A 23,670-nucleotide genomic window follows, 5' to 3' on the forward strand; every position below is an offset into this window, starting at 1 on the left:
CCCCACCTCGTCAAGGGGTTGGGATCAGGGGGGACCCTTCTTTGAAATCACTGCTGAATTGGGTATTGTGTCAGCACATTTCCGTAAATAAAATTGGTGCAAGCATCAAAGAGAACTGAGTTTATATCCTTCTGAATCCCAAAAGTACATTAAGTCGTCTCTTATAGGGAATCCAAAAGTTACTATAAACAATGACTGTACAGTGATATATATATATATATATATATATATATATATATATATATATATATATATATATATATATATATATATATATATATATCATATATATATATATATATATATATGTGTGTGTGTGTGTATGTGTATGTGTGTTTGTGTGTGCACATATGAATTTAGATAGTATACGTTTATTATTTCAAACACATTTCAAGCGCTTTCACGACACAATATGTTGCAGTGAAAACCATTACAATTATTCAAGCAAATACAAAACCGAAAAAATAAATTAAATCTTTTCCTGAATCGCTAATCTATCTCTGAAAACACGAACTCAAACGCCAAAACATTTATGCAAAATCACACAGGTGGAATGCAATACATATGTACAAACAAGGCTATGAAAGCATTCATTGCCTTCATGCATGTACATACTAACGCATATGCCAATGTCAATACCTGCAAAAGCAAATAAGCCGACACACAAACCACTGCCAAAAACATTTATGTCCACGTCCGCTCTCATGACAAAGTGTCCGTATGAAGTATTCAATGTTGGCTCGCAAATCCGTAGTACGTACCGGCATGTTGTTATAATTAATCCTTCTGTTTATGCAATGGGACATTCTATTTTTGTCATAAATTTCTTTTACCTAAGGTGCTTTAGTATATCGTTTATTGCTCATAATTCAACTCCATGAAAGAAAAAAAATGTTTACATGTTCTGTTTTATTCATAAACACATCATAATGAACATACTTTCAGTGAACTTTCTAATTTCATTCCTAAATCCGTTTTATACATGCCGCCATGAAACGTTTTTCTTATGTCTTCATAAATTTCCATTACGTTGCACTATGGGGTGGCTCTAATCAAAGTGCTCAGGTTTCATTCCAATGCTGACACTTCCGTGTTAATCCAGTGCCTGATGTTTAAAGTAACAAGACTCGAGTTGAGGCGGTCTTCAAAGGGAACTATGATACGAGGAATCAGCAGAAACCGCTTCCTAAGAGAAAAGTTCTGTTAAGTGTCCGGTATCGAAAGGGCCATATGCATCAATGTATGTATGTAGGTATCTGATTGTGTGTATGTCTTGAACTTTATCTTTTAACCCTTAATAGGTGACCTTCATAATCTGGCTTGGTAAACGGTAACCTAGGGTCTTTCAGACCCCGCCAAGGAAAATATTAATATTAAATGTGCAATTTATTCTTTTTTTATTTTGTCACTATAAATTAACTAATACACTCTTGTTTTAATGATATAACTTTTAGTTATGGTAAAGGGGAAGGAATAAGTGGTCAAAATCTTTACAATTGAACAACATGCGAAAATATTTTCAATGCCTTCACTTTCACGTACGAATAGAAAAAAAAGCTTGATTTATTTTAAAAATCTGGGATTTCCTCACGAGACTGGAGACATAATTCATCAAACAGGAGACCCAGCTACCCTGAACACACCACCAGAAGCCCAGACGGGAGTTGGGACAACAGAAGGATCATAATCATGCATAATTTACTTACATTTTCTAACTCACTGACTGAAAGCTCTTATGTAGAGCAAACTGGTTAGAATTTATTTTTGCAAGAGATGTAGAGTTGGCAAACATTGTTTCTTAATACTCTTACTAGCACTCAGTGTAGAAGAAACTGCTATGGGCAATACAGGTCTGTTTGTGACAGGTTAAGTATATCTTAGTTTAACCTGACAGGTAATGCAGACAGACAGTCTCCCTGTCACTTTCTTGGCACCAAAGGGCACATCTGTAGAAAAATATTATTCATGTCTTCATTTTCAGGTAAAAATAGAAGTAATAGTTCTTTTTTGATTTGTGATTTTCCTCATGAGAATGTGTACATGATTCATCAAGCAGGAGATCCAGCTACCCTTAACACACCACAAGACAACTAAAATGAAGCTAAGGGTAACAGAACGGTTATAATTGTACATATCCTTTTACATTTTCCCATTCATTCACTATAAGCTCTTTTCATAAAGCAGAAAACGTACTGTGAAAAATTTGTAATTACCAGTCTTACTGGCACTCAATGCAGAAGAGATGGTCATGTGCAATACAAATCGAACGGTGACAAGTACTGTAATACAGAAAAACTTGGTGTTCCTGTCACTTTCTCGGCAGCAAAGAACAAATCTCTTTTTTGACTTAGGTTCCTCTTCAACAACAGCCGTTAAAACTGGGCGGTTCAACTCAAAAAATGATTGAATTGTGGAAATAACCTGCCTAGGCGTTCTTTCTCTACATGGTCTTCCTTTGGCACAGGGTTTTACCATGCAGAAAGCACCATTCTGCACAAAAACTCTTCTTTCTGTCATTTTTAGGTCCATTCTCTCTTGGTAGCAATTGAAGAGTATAAAAGCTTTAATGCAGACAGCATTTATAAGTCCAAAGAATAAGCAAAGTGGCCAGCGTTTTCTGCGCCTCCTGCAAGAGTAAGTTACACACATTTAGTCAAACGCATCAACCCCACCTTTCATTTTATTATAAAATGTTATGACATCAGGTTTCTGGTTTTCACCAATGGCTTTATCACGGTGAATTATAGATAAAAAAACCAACAATCAGCGTTACTGTTCTGTTTGTTTGATAATAAGGTTTCAGAAGCTCATGTGTAATATACTCCCCTTGAAGCATCCCAGTAGGAGTCTATGTGTGAGAACCAAAGTAGGAAATATTTAGTTTTCATATCACATGCCATAAACAGGTTCAGACCATATTTAGCCGGTTTGTTACCAATGTAAACCATTAACGGGCAACGACCACGAAAAGCTAACAGTTGTTCATCAACTGTTTTGTGCTTTCCTGGGCTATAGTTTTGTATGCAGCATCCTATTACATGTTGCCATAACCTTCTTACTGGTCCAAAACAGTCGTTTTTCCTCCTTTCTTCTCTTGTCCCTTTTTCATAAAAGAGCAAGCACCGAATCAGAAAACAAAATCACTCTCACTCATTGCTGCTCTATATAAATGTGCTCCAAAATACTGGCTCTATATTACAGCTGTTGTTACATGACTGTCTTGCCTAGCACCACACATTATAAGTACACCAATTAGAGCTTTGATCTCACACAACGTTACTGGTTCTAAAGTAGACTTCTTTGTTTTGAATTTAGCTGCTAATAAACTGACTTGAGAATTTGATGCCATAATAATCTAGTTTAAAATGACTAGCGCAAGAACAATTCAAGAAAATCCTCTGGTGTATCAGCTGCTTCTATAGTGGCTGTTGGTCCCTCATTGTAGCTATGGTCAGGTTGTGTAAGCATAGTTTGCAGTTGTCTTGGTGGCTCTGTAGCCCACCAATGGCTATTTCGTGCACGCAGGTAATATTTCCTGCAGGTGTAAATACACTCACCATTTACTTGATCATTTTTCCTCTTACATTTACCTCTCGTCCTCTGTGACTGAGTTGGTGTTACACTTGCACTGGTAGATGGAATGGGTGAACTATTCAAAGAATCATCAATGATGACTGAAGACCTTTTCTTTGGTGGCACGTTATCCAATTCTTAATTTGTTTCTGGGGCACCGTCAGTATGCTCATCACTGTCACAAACTGGTTCCACCTCCAAATTATCAGGTTCATCAAGTATTTCAAGTTCCTCACACTGTAATATAACAATATCATCCTACCTATTAAAGAGTATTGAATTAATCTTTCCGAGACAATTTTTTTAGCCATAGCTGCAATTTTTACTTTAAATATTCAGCCTGCAAAAATGATTGCTTGTAGATGTATACGTATGTATGTATGTATGAATGTGTATATATATATATATATATATATATATATATATATATATATATATATATATATATATATATATATATATATATATATATATATACATGTATATATATATATACAGTATATATTATTTATACATACGTATATATATACATATATATGTGTACGGTATATCTATCTATCTATCTATCTATCTATCTATCTATCTATATATATATATATATATATATGTGTGTGTGTGTGTGTGTGTACGCACATTATGTATGTATGTATCTAAAATATAAATTGATCCGCAGAAATTAAACCTTAAGTAAATGTCCTGCTGACGACCCCTAATACTCAAACATAGCCATACACTCTCGGTGTTCATAACCGAAAACACTTGAAACTATAAGTACCCTGGGGTATTAGAGACTCCTAGCACATGAACACCTTAGGTATTGTATTAAGGGGTGCCCAATTGTAAAAACACTTCAGGTATCATGGGGTCTTTGAAACCCCAACAAATGAACGCTTTAGGTATCATGGGGTCTTTGAGACCCCCAACAGGTATGCACTAAATGTCACTCTGGGGTCTCCAAACCCCAGCACGGACTGTCAGAGAGCCAGAGGGCTTGATATGGTACGTATTCCTTCTGTCTTCAAGGTTTCAATTAGTAATGACGACGTCACAGTCCACAGCTCGACTATGCTAAAAATAAGGTCTCTCAAGCACCAAGGAACATGAAATTAGATCAGGCTGGGTCTTTTGTGCCCCCGGTTACCCCTACGCTTATCACTACAAGCTTAAATACAATCGGAAAATAGACAGGAACTTTTCACCAACCGTCATATTGCGTTTTCGTGCATTTTCTTTGGGGCCTCTATTAGTACGTCTGAATCCTGCCACAGATGGTGAAAATTGACAAACTAGTGCGTCCTCATTAAAATTTCTGTGCTTGGGTAATTTGTTTATGTCTCGGTGAGATACGGGCTTGCTGTGAAAAGTGTATGCGAAGCAGTCGAGAAGTAGAGAGGTCATTATGGCTATTAAAATCTCTCCACACTGTCCCTCCACTAATGCCATTATCTTGCATGAGATTACAATCCTCTCACCAGTCCTGACCATGTCATTTTTAATGGGCCATCACATCTGCCTCCTTGTAACATGAGCAGGTATCTTTGCATGCATGTAATACTCGAGTGAGTTTTTCACTTACGTAAAATGCGTTAGCGTGCGTGATTTATAAGTGCAATATTTTAAGTTTACAGTTTCATTTGAGCTAGGTTTCTTGACCCGTTTGTAGTTGTAGTTATGAGCATTTTCATTGTTTTCATTGATGGAGTGTGTGTGTGTGTGTGTATACATATATATATATATATATATATATATATATATATATATATATATATATATATATATATATATATATATATATATATATATATTATATATATATACACACACAGTATATATATATATATATATATATATATATATATATATATATATATAGTATATATATATATATATATATATATATACATATATATATATATACATATATATATAGTATATATATACATATATATATATAGTATATATATATACATATATATATATATATATATAGTATATATATACATATATATATATATGTATATATATATATATTGATATGGTTTTTGATCTGGCCCAGAGGTTAACTTCATTGAATTAAGGCCACTGAATGGTTTTAACTGAAGATTCACAGAGAAACTCACCATAGGGGTGGCTGAGTAGTAGCATCTGACTTTAGTTTTGGGTTCAAACAAAAAGATATTAGAAAATGTAGGCTTAAGGCCTTCTTCAAATGAGGAAGTGATCATGTAAACACTTAGGGTTCACGTAATTAACTGTATTTATATTAAACACATAGATCAGAAGAAAGGGGAAAAATAATGGACAAGTGAACAGTCTTGTCGAGCAATCAACTACACAATAGACGAAAGATCCACAATGAAACACAAGAGGGCGGGGGATCCACTTCAAAGGGCACCACAATGGAAGATACAGTGGTTAGGCCACTGTGCACACACAAGATGATGAGATAGTTCCAAAGCATGCACTCTTATCTGCAATCGAGAATGCAACGGTTACTTAATGAGTCGACAGTGTAATTACTACGTTATGCAATTCACCTTTGAACACAGGTCTCACTGAGGTAAATTACACTGAGAAAAGAAAATAAAATAGTGATAGAAAATAATAGGGTACGTGACTGACTTCGAGAACCTTAATCCGGTACATTACCTTCTTCAAGAGCTGGGGGTTTCCTCGTCAAAGGGGAATCAGCGATGAAGGGTAATAGTGAAAGGGTTCACGTGGGGAAGAGCAAGTGGCAGCTCGAAGGAAGCAAGAGGACTGCAAGTGTCCTGGATAAGGTGTCCAACTTCTCTGAGACCGATCTGCCCGTGTGGCACCCTTTTATAACGTTAGAGGATTAAGGTTCCACTCCGTCCAGATAGCGTTTTATTCATTGGTACTCCGTTTTCTATAGAGGGCTCGCACGTGGCGTTTGGTGGGCGGGCAGCACATTCACCAACTTTACTATGGTTCGGGACCTTCCCTGAAAAAAGTGGGACGCCATACCTTAAAAACTAACCATAGAATCTTCTTGAAAATAATCTCAGTCTGTTTACTGCACCCAAAATTCTTGCTTATCCACCTTTGCAGCGCGTTTAGTACAAGCCCGTCGGGGATTTCCGTAAAATCAAACAAAAGACTGAGTGCACGCCCCTTCTCACTCGTCTGGCCGAACCATAATACAGTTGGGGAATATGCGAGGTCACTCATGCCCAGGTGTCATGGCGCCAGCATGTGGGGCCAATTGCTATGGCCAGCTCGCTTTCTCTTCCGAGTCACTCCAGCACTGGCAAGGATTAATCTCTGTAGGACAGCAACTGGAATTAAGGCCCCGGGGCAGATTACTCATTCAAAGGAAGGTTAAAGCTTACCCCAAGGGGGTGAGTGAGAAAAATGTCAAAAGGTGCGAATACAGTAATTACCCACAGCTTTCCTTTATTCAGCTTTCACTGTTCTACTGAAATTAAACAATGAGCATAAATTCTATCATAAATTCAGGGAAAGTTAAATATATTTATTCTCATACTTTATATTATTGTAATTCTTGAAGGAAGAGTTGGCTTAGAAGAGGTTTCCCTCATTAATATGTGTATATATATACATATATAATATATATATATATATATATATATATATATATATATATATATATATATATATATATACACATGCATGTCTTTTCCTGTAATACCACAGTGTAATATGAATATAAGAAGGCCCATAAAACACTATGGTTGTAACGTTTAAATAGTGTTTTATGGGCCTTCTTATATTCATATATATATATATATATATATATATATATATATATATATATATATATATATATATATATATATATATATATATATATATATATACATATATATATATATAATATATATATATATATATATATATATATATATATATATATATATATATATATATATATATATATATATATTCACGGATTTACATTCCTCCCTCGTTAGGTAGCTAGGAAATAAATTATTTTAGGAATAAAAACCACCTTTCATTTGAATCGTAGGCCGAGAAATCGGCGGAAAAATAGGTTAGCGCTCATTCTTTGGGCTAAGAAAGAGTTCCCTACATTCCATTCTCGCCTGGCAGGAATTACCCGGCCATGCCAAAACAATAGGCTCCTCTTCTTCAACCCCCTTGCTACAAGTACACACCTAAATTTCTCCGCCCCCTTTCGGGTAATGTTTTCGAAGTAGGCTCAGGAGGTTATAGGCATCAGGGACGCAAGCAGCTCAGAGGGGAAGCTAGGATCTTAAGCTATAAGCTCATAATCTGTAAGACAGTTTTTCCCTTGACTTCCTTACTGGCTGCAGACTTCTTTCAGGTACACCTCGACGTACACACAAACACAGTAGCCCCGCGTCGACTCGGAGCAAGTAAACAGAGACTTCACAGCTGTGACCTGAGACAGATGTCTCCCCTTTTCCTTGGGAGCTGGCCAACCTACGCTACTCAAAGGGCACTCCGACGCTGTATTAAGAGCTCAAACATTCGTCTAAGGAGACTGCATAACCCTGCCCAGTTCGCAAATCTATGCCAAGATATCCCTTACTGACTGCCATCCAAATTTCCCAACCATTCCTGGTCACAGCCTGATAGCAAGAATCCGTTGCCAACACAGAAATCAACTTGCAGAAACTAATTGCCATTATCCTGGGGTTTACCCCGTTCATTTTATTGTCTGTCTGTAAATTGCTGCATTTTGGGCATATCATATTTGCTTTGCTGTAATGTGAATTGTTGCATCTGTGACCCATCATATTTGCCTTGCTTATCTGTAAATTACTGCATTTATGCCTTATCATAATTGACTTGCTTGTCTGTAAATTGCTGCGTTTTGGTCTATCATATTTGCCGCGTTTTCTGTAAATAAAACCCCTTTCATGTAAAGAGAGTTCTAATTCCAAATTGGCGACCTGCAGTTCACTGGACTAATCAATGAAAACCTCAAGGTAAGTCCCATTATCATTCCTTTTGTTCATATTCGGGGACCCCCCTTGGCCCATAAGGCAGTCCATACTATAAAGCATTCACTTTTCCTTCTCCCAAGGACCCCCGCTTATGACAACAACACACACACACACACACACACACACATATATATATATATATATATATATATATATATATATATATATATATATATATATATATATATATATATATATATATATACATACACATATATATATATATATATATATATATATATATATATATACATACACACACACACACATATATATATATATATATATATATATATATATATATATATATATATATATATATATACTGTATATACATATATATATATATATATATATATATATATATATATATATATACTGTATATATATATATATATATATATATATATATATATATATATATATATATATATATATATATATATATATATATATATATATATATATATGATCAAGCAGGTTAAGGGCAAGAATTCGATCAGGAACACATTTTGTTTTATTCCTACATTTCTTGATAACATCGTCACATCTTCTGTGATATTCTACAAATTGAAATATAATATGTTAATATGAAATTAAAACTGATTATAGGATCCAGTAGTTGAAAATGCTGATATAATTTAACGGTAAAATCACAACCCACAGACTTATACGCACACTTGACTAAAACTGAGACTAAAAGCACAAAAAATTACAACGAAATTAAAATATCTCTGCAAAAATTATAAATACACTCATAAAAATGCAGTTGAAAACATTAGCTACACACGACCAACCCTTCATCATCAAAGATAAAAACACACTTTAAAGTAAAACATCAAGAGGCACAAAGAATGACAGAAATTTAAGCTAAAAACTACGGGACAGCAGAAGAGTGGTTATTCAGAGTCGGAACTCGTAATTTGATGTTTAAGATTTCCAGAATCAATAGTTCGTTAAGTTCGTTATTTTGCCAATAATTTTTAAAATCTTCATATCTGATGGGTGTTTTACATTTAATAATGTGATTCCTTATATTAGAAGTTTAGGGGTTAAATAACTTGCGCCCCGATGAGAATCGGCCCTGACCTTGAGAAGACGCCGTATAGATCCTATATATTTTCCCAGATTATACCTGGGACTAGTGTATTCATAAACGACGCCCGACGTCATCAAAGGGCAGAGCCGATATTTAAACTTGAAGAGTGAGCCAATGGTCTTAGGATTCTTTGGCATAAGCTTTATGTTTATGGATCCGAAATGTTTGTGTGCGATCTTAGTCAAGTCCCTTCGAAAATTATCATTTAACAAGCACAAGAAGCTGATATAGAGGGAGCTTGGGGACAGTAGAACGCGTAGGTTGTTAAGAAAACTTTTTATTGAGTAGTTTATTTAAAATTTTATTAAAAAAAATATTAGAAGGAAAACAGTTAATAGAGAAACACTGGAGAGAAAAGTAATTTCATTGTGGAAGAGATTCCAGCTAAAAGTAAGAGACAAAGCACGATAGAGCAAGGTATGCATAGAGTTAAGTCTGAAATTGAGAAAACAAAGACTATGGAAGCTGGCACCGAGACCAGTGAATGTTTTCTTTCTAAAAATAGAAGTATTAAAACAGTCATTTCCCTTGGAGACAAGAATATCTAAGAAGGCTAATTTTGAGTTGTGTTCTTTTTCCAGTGTAAAACTGATATTATTATAGTAACTGTTAGCAAAATCCAGGAACCGATCTGCATCGAACCCATGCTTACATAGGATAAAAGTGTCGTCCACACAGCGTGAGTAAAACAGGGCCGGAAAGCCAGGGGACATTCGTCCAAAATGTGCTCCTCCGGGACCAAGCGGAGACCCCATGGCCATGCCCTCAACTTGTTTAAAAAGCTGTCCATTGAAAACGAATGCCGTGTCCAGCACGACCAGTTCTAAAAACTTTAAAATTTGAATAATTAGAATTACACAGACTCAGGTTCTTCATGTGCTCCCTCGAGAACCACATTTTGGACGATTCCTATTACATAATACTAATGACGGAAAATGTTATATTACTGCATTAGTTAATGAACGGTACTTCATTAAAAAAATTAAAGTTCATTCAACGTCCGGACGCAGTGAATGAACGTCATTTCCTTGCTTCTAATGTCATTTCATTATACATTAAGGCCTAACTACTGATGTAATTAACTAGACATATGACTGTACCTGCAAAGCGCACCACTGACAGCATAAGAAAAGTCCGTAATACAATAATGACATGCAAATTACCATCAATCTGGGAAATAAATCAAGTCTATGATAGCTAATCGCCTCCCACGCCACTATGGAAATAATACACCTCGAGTGGGATAGAATAAAGGCAGTTGCCTGCCAGAGTGATTAGTGGGGTATTAGTTTTGTAGGAGTAAGACAGAAAAAGAGAAAAATAATGGGGAAAAGTCACGGTGTACCAATCAATGCGTTTAACATACAGAGAAGAGTTTATCAAGACAAAACCAGAAATTGTTTTTGGCAGTATTCAAAATGCCAAGGCCAGGCGATTAAATTTCTTTCCTTCTTGACGTCCGACGACGCCGCCCAGGGATCCTTACGATTAAAATAGCTTGGTAAACAAATAATTAAAAAAAAGGAGGGATACTCACCCTCAAAAACTATTTCTGCAAGAAAAAAATTAAAATACACTATTTTTTGGAAACTTCGAGTGATGAAACATAAAACGACGTTATAGAATAATAACCTTTAGAACATTCGATTGGAAATCAAAGGTTAATCAAGAAAGTAAGACTTGGAAAATCATCAATATTGGAAATATCTGCTCAGATAAATATAAACATTAATAATAAATTTTCGGATATGCATTGAGGATAATCAAATGAAAATAAGACAAAGTATAAAGTATGCACCTTTAGGTTTATTATACGCATATATACAGTTGAAACACGAAAACAAGAAGTTGCCTAAAAATACGATGGCAAACCGGACAAGAAGCCTATTTCAAATGAAGAAGTACACAAAAAAAAATATTGCACTTAGATGCACGCAAGCAACTCTTTATATGAAAATGAAAACCTCACTCGAGTATTACATGCATGCAAAAATCTGCTCATGTTCTAAGGAATGAGACGTGATGGCCAATTAAAAAGGACATGGTCAGGACTGGTGAGAGGATTATAATCTCATGCAAGATAATGGGGTTACTGATTAGTGAAGGGACAGTGAGGAGAGATAAGAGGGAGGACTGATTGGAAGAGGAAGAAGCCAGTGATCAGGTTACTTGGAGATGATGATTGAGATGGTCTGGCCCGTAACTATTACACTAAGAAAAAAGGAAATCGAGTGAAACAGATTTACTTCAGTCGGAAAAGAACTTGACTGATATTCGAAAACAAAATAAAGTGGATAAACTTGCCGCAGATATACACGAATGTATCGTAAAATGATATTGAATAAGTTAAAGAAAATACACCGAAAATCGTTTTCTTTATGGCAGACAATTGTTAAAAAATCATCAATATCTATGTATGATTTCAAACACTATGTTAGAGAAACAAGGCTAGAATGAAAATAAAAAAGGAAATGTATTTCCGCTCTGTATTTTGTCAAGTAACAAAACACTGAAAAGATTTGGCATATTTCAGTAACACATTCCTTCTCTAATCCGTGCAATATCATGGGTTCCCAAATAAAAAAAAAAAAAAAAAATTTTTACTACCGGCACCTGTCAGCTTGTGACCTAAGTACGAAGCTTAACCTAATTTATGATGCCTAGTGATGAGTTCACTCGTAGAGTTTCGTAATGCTTAATGTTAACAGCAGTACAATAAAAGAAGTTCTTTTCGACATAAAAGAAATTATAAAACATCATTACTACAGCAATTACCTATGCGAACTAACCTATTTAACGTTACATGCTGACTGGGGACGATAACCTTGTGCCACATGTCATTCTACGGATTTCTGCAATTAGCAAACTACTGTAATCAATTCTGCTTTCAATAACTAAACCACTAATGTCGCATAAAGGAAAACATGATAGGTCATTAGAACACGAACAGATGCTATACATTTTCCATCCACGAACTAATAAGACAACTTCACATTTAATGTTTGACAGGCCAATTCCAGATAATGAACAAGTCATGCCGTCCTTGTTATGGTGGGATGGACAAATTCAACTTGCCTGCTCTCCCTTGCCCCTGTCACTGCATTCCAAATGCTCCACTCATGACCGGCGGTAATGAGTAAGGTACCGATTTATACAGACACCCCAAAAAACTCCCAGCACCCCATTTAAATGAACAAAAATCAGAACAATGTTATAAAACCGGAAAATAATAGCAAAGTTTTTGTTTTATTACCTTTTATTCAATATTTTGACATTTCTCCATTTTTTTAAGTACTATCGTGCACAAAAGTCCGTTCCCTTAGCCATCCAGAGAGTGAACACGAATCCGGTGACTATGAAACACCGAAGCCGTTGAACAAGTGATTAATGGAAGACCCAACAGATGTCGCACCTTAAGGGCATATGGGAACAGGAAGGAGGAGTGGGAAGCAGGTATTTTTCTTGAGCATAGATTAAGTTCCCACATTCTAATACCGTTAAGAAAGTGGTCGTAAAGTTTTTGTTGTTGACAATACTGGGTTTGAGTGTAAAATGTGTATATAATTAAGGAAATATGCGAAATAAATCTGAAAATAAAAGTGCTTAGTAAGTCAGTATTCATAATTAGTATTTCCTATAGATTATCGTATCTTATCAATAGACATGACTGTCCACAAGATCGATACAAAACATTACAGCATCAGTGTTTACCGTTGATAAGATACGATAATCTATAGGAAATACTAATTCATGAATACTGACTTCCTAAGCACTTTTATAACAAAAAAAAAGTAAATTTGATAACTAAACTAACTCAAATAAATATAACGATTGGAAACAATATTTTTACAGCGTTTCATCAAAATTAAATTAATTTAAGAAATATACACTGCCACTTCATGCAGCAGGCCCTTAAGAAAAACTGGTAGTCATCAATGTGTTAAGTGAAAGAATTAAATACCAATAATTCAACAGACTAAGTCCATTTGATGTTTATCAAAGCCAATTCAGTGAGTTTCATTATATCACAATTAAACAAGAACATAAAAAACATAATTTTTGTCAAACCTATCTGTTTCGACTCATAGCAATAATTAAGATACTCATTCGTTCCCTATTCATGATGGCTGTCGTAATATCAGGAACTTACATTTACAATCAAAGCCCAACTCCCATCCAGCCCTTCCCCCTCCCAAAAAGAAAAAACTCTTAATACCAATATTAATAATTCACAACGAAAATGAAACCACTTTCTGTGCAACTTATAATGAAATCTGGTGACTAATTTGTACCAACGTTCCAAAATTATACAATCGTCCATATCTTTCATTCTTTATATTTGTGTTAACAGTATTCTTTTTAAGTGTATATGTAGAAACAGTTCTCTCTCTCTGGTACACCAACGAATGACTAACATAACACATAAGGATGTTAGTTTAGGACATATGAATAATTTAACAATTAGTTGAGAGGGTAAGGTTTTTACTTGTTTTTCAGGTCTGAATGAGCCCGGCGATGGGCTAACATCCATTCTAACTTAATTCCTAAGGTGATAACGTTTTCGCCTCCTAACTGGTTGTAGCAACCTAGATGGAAAGAAGTTAAAGGGTGGAAAGGAACAAAGGATGTCTGCTATACGAAATATAAAAACCTGTTCAACATCCACACAGAACAGAATAAAGTAGTTAACCGAAGATAAGAAAAACACTCCACATATGAGAAATAATAATAAAAGATAAACAAGCTGCAAAGAATGCCAATGACACTTCATCAAAATAACAGCAGTTATAAATGATCAGATTAACAATTGGTCAAATGATGACGCAAGTCTTATATTTGGTTGAAATTGTAGATGACCCCTAGTTTAGTGACATATGACGAAACACTGTTGCGTATGCGTGCAAATAAATGGATTATTGTGAAACTGCAAAGCCACTCACACTTACACGTTTACATCTACCACTATCACATTCTGTCTCTCATTCAAAATATTCAGTTTTGCTGGCTTGCCTGGTGAGCAGACCCTAACCAAGAACGTTTTCCAACGGATCTGCAGTTTCTTTGGGAAAGACTTGAACTGGCAACGATGGTTCATCATAGGTGGTGGGTAATGGATTCTTCTTACTGAAAAATGCTGGTGGGATATTGGTGTTTGATTCAGGGTTCAGAAACTCTTTTAACCCTGTTGCCCTTATTTTGCGTGGGACGTACAGTTCCACCGGGTCCAGTTTCCCAAGCAAAGAAGTGTTTGTGGCAGGATTTGTGTTGGTAGCCCTGACGAGAAAGGTAAATGGAGTGAACTGCAGAACAACTATTTGACCACACAAGGGCGGCATGGGAATTCTTCCATGATAAGCCGGATAGGCTATAGGGAGAAATCATGTCTCCTCTATGCCAGAAAGGCTGCGTGATGTCATTGAAAGAGGTGGTGGGTGGACTAGGCATTAAGTCAATGATAACCTTATTGTAAGAAGATGGTGGCTGAGCGGTGGTGGATGTATAGAGGTGTAATTAAATTTGTAAATTTAATTACGCCACACTTATCTGTACAAAGTCATGTGCAAGCTAACCCTGTTGGTACGACTTCTGGAGTGTATTCCCTCCGGTAACGAGGTCGGAACAAGGATGTTTTCGCCCCTGGTTATTTGTATTGCTATCAGTACAGCATAAGGTTAATATTTTTTAAATGATTTCAATGAAATTCCAGTGGTCAATATCTTACCGTTCTGAAAGAAATCCTAAGATAATGGTAGGGCCCGGGTCAAGCTGAGTTTCAGGAAGCCTTGAGGAACTGTCAACTCTAGTTCTACAGTTTATCTCGTAAAATTCCTTACAGTATCCTTCATCTTGATATCAAAAATGTGCTTCGATCTAAATTATACAGTAAAAAAAATTAATTTTAAGTGATGCATCCTAATCATGCAGAGGCATTACGTGACGATATATGAAAGGTACCGCTAAAATGTATGAAAATTAATTTGTGTTTGTGTGTGCGTAATACCCTTAACGTCACTTTTTTCCCCTAGAATAAAGTAATGCATTAATTAGAGAGCTCTCAGGTAACAAAAGCAACCCTCGGCTCGGTAGTTTAACCACCCTGAGTAAAAAATATTGTCGTTCGACGTTTTCTAAAATGTTAGCATTTGTTGCCTATTCGCAGACTAATTCCGAATACTAATATCTGAATGACAGCAACGATAATAATAGTAATGGTAATGATAAAGCATACTAATGAGTTATATACATACATACAGACATATATATATATATATATATATATATATATATATATATATATATATATATATATATATATATATATATATATATATATGCTGAGGTTTCTCGAAACCCAACAATACAATGAAGGCAGGGGAAGCGCACCAACAGGTCAAGAAAGTCATATTTATTCGGTAGCAAAGTCTCGAAGTCAACCAGCAGGCATCATTTTCAAGCCACAAAGTAATAATACCTAATTAGTACAATAAAATTGACAGACAAATATTAGAATACACAGTATAAGTTACAATAAAACAAACACAGCTAAAAATATGAATAAGGAGCAACTGTTGAGTGTGGAGGCAAGGGAAGGACTGACCAAAAACGTAAACAGTTCACGAGAGATAGAGGTGTAGACATGGCATGGGTGTTCAGTGAGGGGACCGGTTTTTTAATAAACAATGATTCATTAATTGTTAAAAGCTTACGATTGGTGGCTCTGCCCAAAACCTTAAAGTCTTTGTACTGAATGGAATATTTGCATTTGTCGGCGTGATTCCTTATGTTGGAAAATTCGGGATTTGAAAGTTTAGTGCCAGTTCTATACCTGACAGCTCTATGACTATCGAATCGGATCTTAAGTAACCTATGTGTATTCTCTTGATTTTAAGATTGATTCCGTATTAACCATGCTTCACCGAACCTTTGCTTTATCTTCTAGTTGGCAAGCTTTCCACAATGAAACCACGTTCTTGCAAAAATACTTTAATGAATCATTGTTTGTTAAAAAAACTGGTCCCCTCACTGAACACCCATATCATATCTACACCTCTTCATCTCTCATGAACTGTTTACGTTTTTGGTCAGTCCTTCCTCTGCCTCCATACTCAACGGTTGATCCTTATTCATATTTTTAGCTGTGTTTTATTGTAACTTATATTGTGTATTCTAATATTTGTCACTCAATTTAATTGTACTAATTAGGTATTATTACTTTGTAGCTTGAAAATGATGCCTGCTGGTTGGCTTCGCAAGTTGCTACCGAATAAATATGAGAGAGAGAGAGAGAGAGAGAGAGAGAGAGAGAGAGAGAGAGAGAGAGAGAGAGAGAGAGAGAGAGAGTGCACAAATAAAGCTGAACACAGTTACTGATTGTTGTCAAAAACGAGATTAATTACAAAATTATTTTAAATTTGTTTACGATATTTGGCATTTTGATAAACTACCTGCTCGAAGTAGGGTATGGCATAATTTAAGGCCCTGCTTAGACTAGGCATAATCCACTTGTATTCAGTTGATATGGAATCGGTCCCTCTTGTTAAGTTGATAGGCAATAACTTAAGTGGCCACACACCTCTACCCCCGTCTCAAAGCTTCTCTCCCTTTTACCTTTCACGTCAGGGCACCAACACAAAATCCTGCCACAAGCCCTTCTTGCCCGGGAAACTGGACCCGGTGGAACTGTGCGTCTCTGTAATCTTGACACTGAAATACTTTTACTGTAGAAGGATGTGCTTGCTGTGGTGGCAGTTGGACTGTGGTCTATTATCAACAGCAGTAGTACACTGCCTTCATCTGAAAACTGAAGCACACTCACCAACATCTTCCATGTATTGATTTATCAAGTTTTTACAAAGTTTCACCCATCTGGCCAAATATTTTTAGCACTGTCATAATGATAAACTTACGGTATTCTCATGAAGCTTGTCAATTAATTCCCCTTTCTGGTCTTGGCCAGCACTTTCATCCTTTGCTTTTCAGTTGTACTGGAATAGTTGCAAAGTAGCTGAATCTGATTTTACTAAAGCACATCTCACATGTGAACTTAATATCTAAAAAATATAAAACTTCATACGAACTGAAGTAGTTCTAGCAGAAAAGCATCTTTTCCAAACCATTCAATGAAATCACTGCTGAATTTTGTCTTACGACTGAAGAACAATTCTTTGCACAAGATACCTGAGGCTTTAGCAAAGTGAACAGCTTCACTATACGTGCAAGCATCAACTTTCCAACCGGCTCTCCAAGATAATCTGCCCTTGCACAGCTGATGAACCTCATCTTCTCAGAAGTTCTAGTTTTGAAGTGCCAGTGAACAGCTGTTCACACCATCACTATCTACGAATCACCAATGCTGCAGGAAGCCTTTGGTGGGAACATGACTGCCAGAGGCTTTGTAGTTCACAAGCCATTGGCGCATTTTGTAACAAAGAGAGATCATCCTCATCCCTGCCCTGGTATGAGCAGTAACTTGTAAGGGAAATTTTTGAATATACATCTCTGTTAAATGTCTCCTGAAATTCTACATAATCAACCTATGAAGTACAGAATAGCCTGAATATAACAAATATATCAACTAACTGACAACAAGATAAAATAAATAAAATTTTTTTATAATTTTTAGTTATTTTACCATGAACTGACGATGTTGAAGAAACGTGGCTGCATACAGTAACAAAGCAAAATTCCAATCACTGAAATGTAAGTCCATTCAATACCCAAGGCAACTGCAAGTATCCAAATCTAGCAGGGGAACAAAAAAAAAAGATATCTTTATCCATTATGAAATAAAAATCATTTATTATTTTACATCATATTCCAAATGAAGCAGTAGCAATGTAAAATCACAAGCTGGCCACTTTCCATCCATGCAACATGTATTTGTTTATTTGCAGTTAAAAAAGAAACACATACATACAAAGTCGGTCGACAATAATTTGGAGGAATCACGTAAATGTGAAGTAACCTTCAGTTTTGAGAACCATCTCTCTTCATTCAGAGCACGATGATTACTGAAGAGGTAAAACACTTCCATTCCCGTAAACGTAGGCAAGTAACATATTTAAGGATTCGCAAGTGCTGCACAAAGGCATGTTCCAGCATAAATCACCACAACGCTTGTCATTTGCCTGGAGTTATACGTCATGCAATACATTCTTTATCAGCGCCAACGACACACTGAGTTACCTCATACATGTTAAGTATGCGTAATGAATGCATTTCCGTGCGATAAACTGACTACATGCCATTCAATTTCAGAAATAACCGTGTTTTTATTACAAAGTTCTCAGTTCGTTTACAAAGGTCACAGGCATAAAGAAGGCAGGATTACCGATATTTGAGCTAATTTGCTCTAATGACAAGCAATGCAACACGACAACCTCATTTAAGTGAATGATTCCCTTTCCTATTGCAGTGAGCCGGGTCACTTTGCACGTGTGTCCCGTGTAGCGGGGTTAAGAGGTATAAAATGGTAATGAATATACTGTTTACTAACTGGAGTATCAAACAAGTGACCATTACTAATATTGAAGTAGTAAGCTTGATAACAATCAGATTTTATTTTTATACAAAATTGTTAAAAACGATGTCAACTTTAAATAATTACTTGCGACCGAGAACACGAAATAACAATAAAAATATATAATTAATAATTTGGTACTCCAAACCCTGACATGTCAGCAAAATTATTAACCAATAATCATAAAGTCGGTGTATGTGGGTGACGGGAAAAATACAGGAACAAAATTATACATAAACACATTAAACGCACACTCATTTCACGAAAGGCATACATAATTCGTTGAAACATATCTGTAATATTATACTTGCAAACACGTCAGGTCCGGTCATTACGTGGATGGGTAATCAGCATGAAAAGCCAGATTGAATATATAAAAAATTAAGCCGATGTTACTTTATGACACAGTCCCAAAGCGTCACAATTTTGGTGAAGAGAGGCAGTCACTTCGCTGTTGCTGCTGAATGAATGCTTAAAGAGGATGACAATAAACCCAAAGGATAAAAAGATTATCACAAATAAAATTTTTAACGTACGACCTACTTACAAAAGCATACCAGACGTAAAACATTATGGATAAAAGTACAAAAATAACAAAAAAATAAGTTTCAATATCTAATCTCTAAGAAATTTTTCTATTGAAGCGTTTTCATAGTTCACATTTTACGCTACAAAACCCTGAAACTTTTCAGACACAAAAGCATACAAAAATACAAATAAGCTTTCCTATCTTTCATACAAAAGCAGATAAACCAACACAAATAAAAAATATGATGCTTCATGACTCGCAATTGCTAAACTAAACACTGTTCAAGTTGCAAATGAACCTTTAAATAATAATTTAGACCTTGCACTTCCTACAATGTAAGACTAGAACTGAGTAACAAACAAAAACTCGCGCAAACAAACAAAGAAAAGAAGCAAGCTGCAACCATCTTTTACTTCCTCTCACGTCCGGAATACTGCTCTATTACGGAAGAGCGGCAATCACTTTCTCTGGAATGTATCTTTTTTTTTATATCGAGGTATACAAGATATTCATTATATGACCACTCTATTATATTCCCGACATAAAATGTGGAAGGTAACTTCCCATAAAACGCCGGAGATGTCTTTTAAAATTGCTTTTATAACAAAGATTCTGTTTGATATATTCCTGCCACCCCTTTTTGTGCTGTGCTTTCAAGATGTTGCGAAAATTCCTTCCTGCAAACAGACTGTATTTGAGAGAAAGTTCTCATTATTACAGGGGCTCACGTTCCTAGAATAATTAGTTTTTCAAGAAAGTTCGTCATTAATATTATCAAAAACCTTCGACAGTCATATTCGCCGCGTTTTGTAATTATAATGAAAACTTTCTATAAAGTTCCTCAATTTTCCAGCAATAACTATGAAAACTTGAAAACGGAGAAATTCTAGAACTGCAGACGACTGCATCCATCTCCATAAATGCAGACTAGCTGACCAACGCAGCGCTGCCTAGGAAAACTCTGAATTACAACCACTAAACTCTCTCTCTCTCTCTCTCTTTCTCCTTTCTAACAACCCCTCTACTCTGTCTCTCACTTCCTCTCCCTCTCACTCTCTCCCTTTCCTGTTAAGATAGTTGCTTCAATTATATTCTCCAACTTTTTTGACATTTTATATTTCACCCCTTCTCACCCACCACTCCTACCAGGGCTGAACTTGGACTTAAAGGGATTTGGGAGTGTTACTATTCATCTCAGAGACCTTGAAAACTATGGAATAGACACTAATATCTGTCATTTTTGACATTTTTACTTGTCACCCCTTCTCGCCAAAGTTCCTATCGGGGCTGAACTTTGATACTTAAGGGCAACGGGAGTGTCACTATTCATCTTAGCAACCTTGAAAACGAAAACTACAGATTAGACACTAATATCTGTTGTTTTCAGTTATTTTTACATGTCACCCCTTTCCCACCCACACCCCCTTTGGTGCCAGTGATGTCTTACCCCCACAGTATTCTTTTCCAGATAGTAAGTCATGTGTAGCCTATACCGAAATGAGGTATGATAAATCCGCAGTTTATTTACGTACTAAGTCTATGGGCATTTCAGGGAAACCCTTCCCACCCCCATCCCCTTTGGTGCTATTTGGTGCTAGTGCTGTCTTATCCCCACACTATTCTTTTCCAGATAGTAAGTCGTATGTATACCAAGTTTGGCTGAAATTGCTTATGCGTTTCAGAGTTATGCTGGAACATGCACACACATACATATATACATACACATCCATTTTTATATATATAGATATGTAGCATTTGCAAAGAGATGCAGCGTGCACAAACTGACAGAGTATCAAGGAAAATATTCACATGATAACAGAGTAAGCATGCATATCTAGTCAGTTACAGCATGATGTTTTTTTCCCCGACCCAAACCTAAGGTATAGCAGGGTATTATGGATTCAGGTGTTATCTTGCATCTTAAGGACAAAGTTGCTTGCGTCGAATATTTATATGAGACTGCCAATATAACTTTGTACTAATATATCTTCGTTGAAATCAGTAGTTTGAAACGTTGTTTCGCGTAGAGTTATTTTTTGTCAATTTCAATAAAAGAAAATTTTTCTAAACGATTCTCTATAATCTAATAACAAAGGCATCCCAATAAAAAAATTATTTACAACTTTACGACAAGATATCAAAATGTGATGACCGAAAAGTCACAACACAACAAACATCAGTTCCATAAAAAACAATCATCAAAATAATAAATAATAGGAAAATTAAAATTAATTGGTACTTACAGTCACTTCATTTCTAGGTGCAGTCTATTATAATGAGCAACATAGTCAAGCAATCCGATGAAGTCTTCTCATTAATGAGTGAAATATCTGCAACAGCGAAGCCAAGAGATAATAGGCTATTTTGGTAGGCAGTAATTCCCGCAATAAACATTATGTGTCATGGCATAATGAGGTCACGCAACTGGTTCTGCCATAACAACTTGAATATATGAGACACGTAACAGGTCAAACATCTCGAAATGAAGAGTGTAATATGACTCGGAATTTATAAGAAATTGCGTAATATAATACCTGTGTAAACACACAAACACACACACTATATATATATATATATATATATATATATATATATATATATATATATATATATAATTATATATATAATGTATATATACATACATATACAATATATATATATATATATATATATATATATATATATATATATATATATATACATACATATACATACAAAATATATATATATGTATATAATATATATATATATATATATATATATATATATATATATATATATATATATATATATATATATAATGTATATATATAAAAAGTATATGACATTCACCTCACCAGCGGAAAGACCTATCACTGAAGGACGCTTTAGGTACATGTCGCTATATATTATTGCGCCTTTTGCTGAATCTCAGCAGGGTATTAGGTGCCTGAGATTCAGTCGAGAAAGGGCAATGGATACCATTGCGGAAAAGGAAATATGGTTATCAATCTCCTGGAACTATCACCCTCTTATGAGAAATGATATGTGCATGTATGCAAGAATGTGTACAAGAAGGTGTATGTATATATATTATATATGTGTGTGGGGTGTACATACATACATACATACATACATACATACATACATATATATATATATATATATATATATATATATATATATATATATATATATATATATATATATATAGAGAGAGAGAGAGAGAGAGAGAGAGAGAGAGAGTAAAAATGCCATCTTTTTAAAAATAAATACACAGAGGTAGGTGTGTTGCTTGATTGTTCCCCTGTATAATCTTTTTACTGACTGTAAGCGAAAGTACAAAAAATTTCCTTTTGTGTATTAGTAAACATTACACCTGCTGCAGATCCATAAACACGCTGAACCTTGACAGATCATAGCACGACGAAGTGCAACAGTGGGCGACATGAACTTAAGCTAATTGAAGTGCAATATACTTCGGAAATATCTTAGCGGAATATTTACACTGGGAAACTTTATGTGTATGCGAACAGAATCCATGGCACGGACGTGCCTAACTATGCGTTCAGCTTATAGAAAAGGAGAGAGAGAGAGAGAGAGAGAGAGAGAGAGAGAGAGAGAGAGAGAGAGAGAGAGAGAGAGAGAGAGAGAGAATCACCAAACATCTACAACGACATAAAATAATCTCGTAAAATGCGGCAGGGACAATCTCATAAAACTGATGATCCTACGTTTTTACAACTTCCGTCTCAGCAGATTTTGCTGGGAAAAAATGACAATCACGTTTTCAAAACCTTTTTTAAAATTGGGGAAAAGCTTTTTCTCCGATTTATCATCCCGTGTTAGTTTGGTTGCTACTTCTTAAACATATAAGAAAATAAATTAAATGAAATAAAAGTCATTGGTGACAGGAATTATTCAAGTATTCATAAATTATGATTCATCAAATGTCAAAACAAAGTGAAACAGGCAAGCAGCAATGCAAATTTTT

The sequence above is a fragment of the Macrobrachium rosenbergii genome, chromosome 16 (genome assembly GCF_040412425.1).
Source record: "Macrobrachium rosenbergii isolate ZJJX-2024 chromosome 16, ASM4041242v1, whole genome shotgun sequence".
Classification (NCBI taxonomy): Eukaryota; Metazoa; Arthropoda; class Malacostraca; order Decapoda; family Palaemonidae; genus Macrobrachium; species Macrobrachium rosenbergii.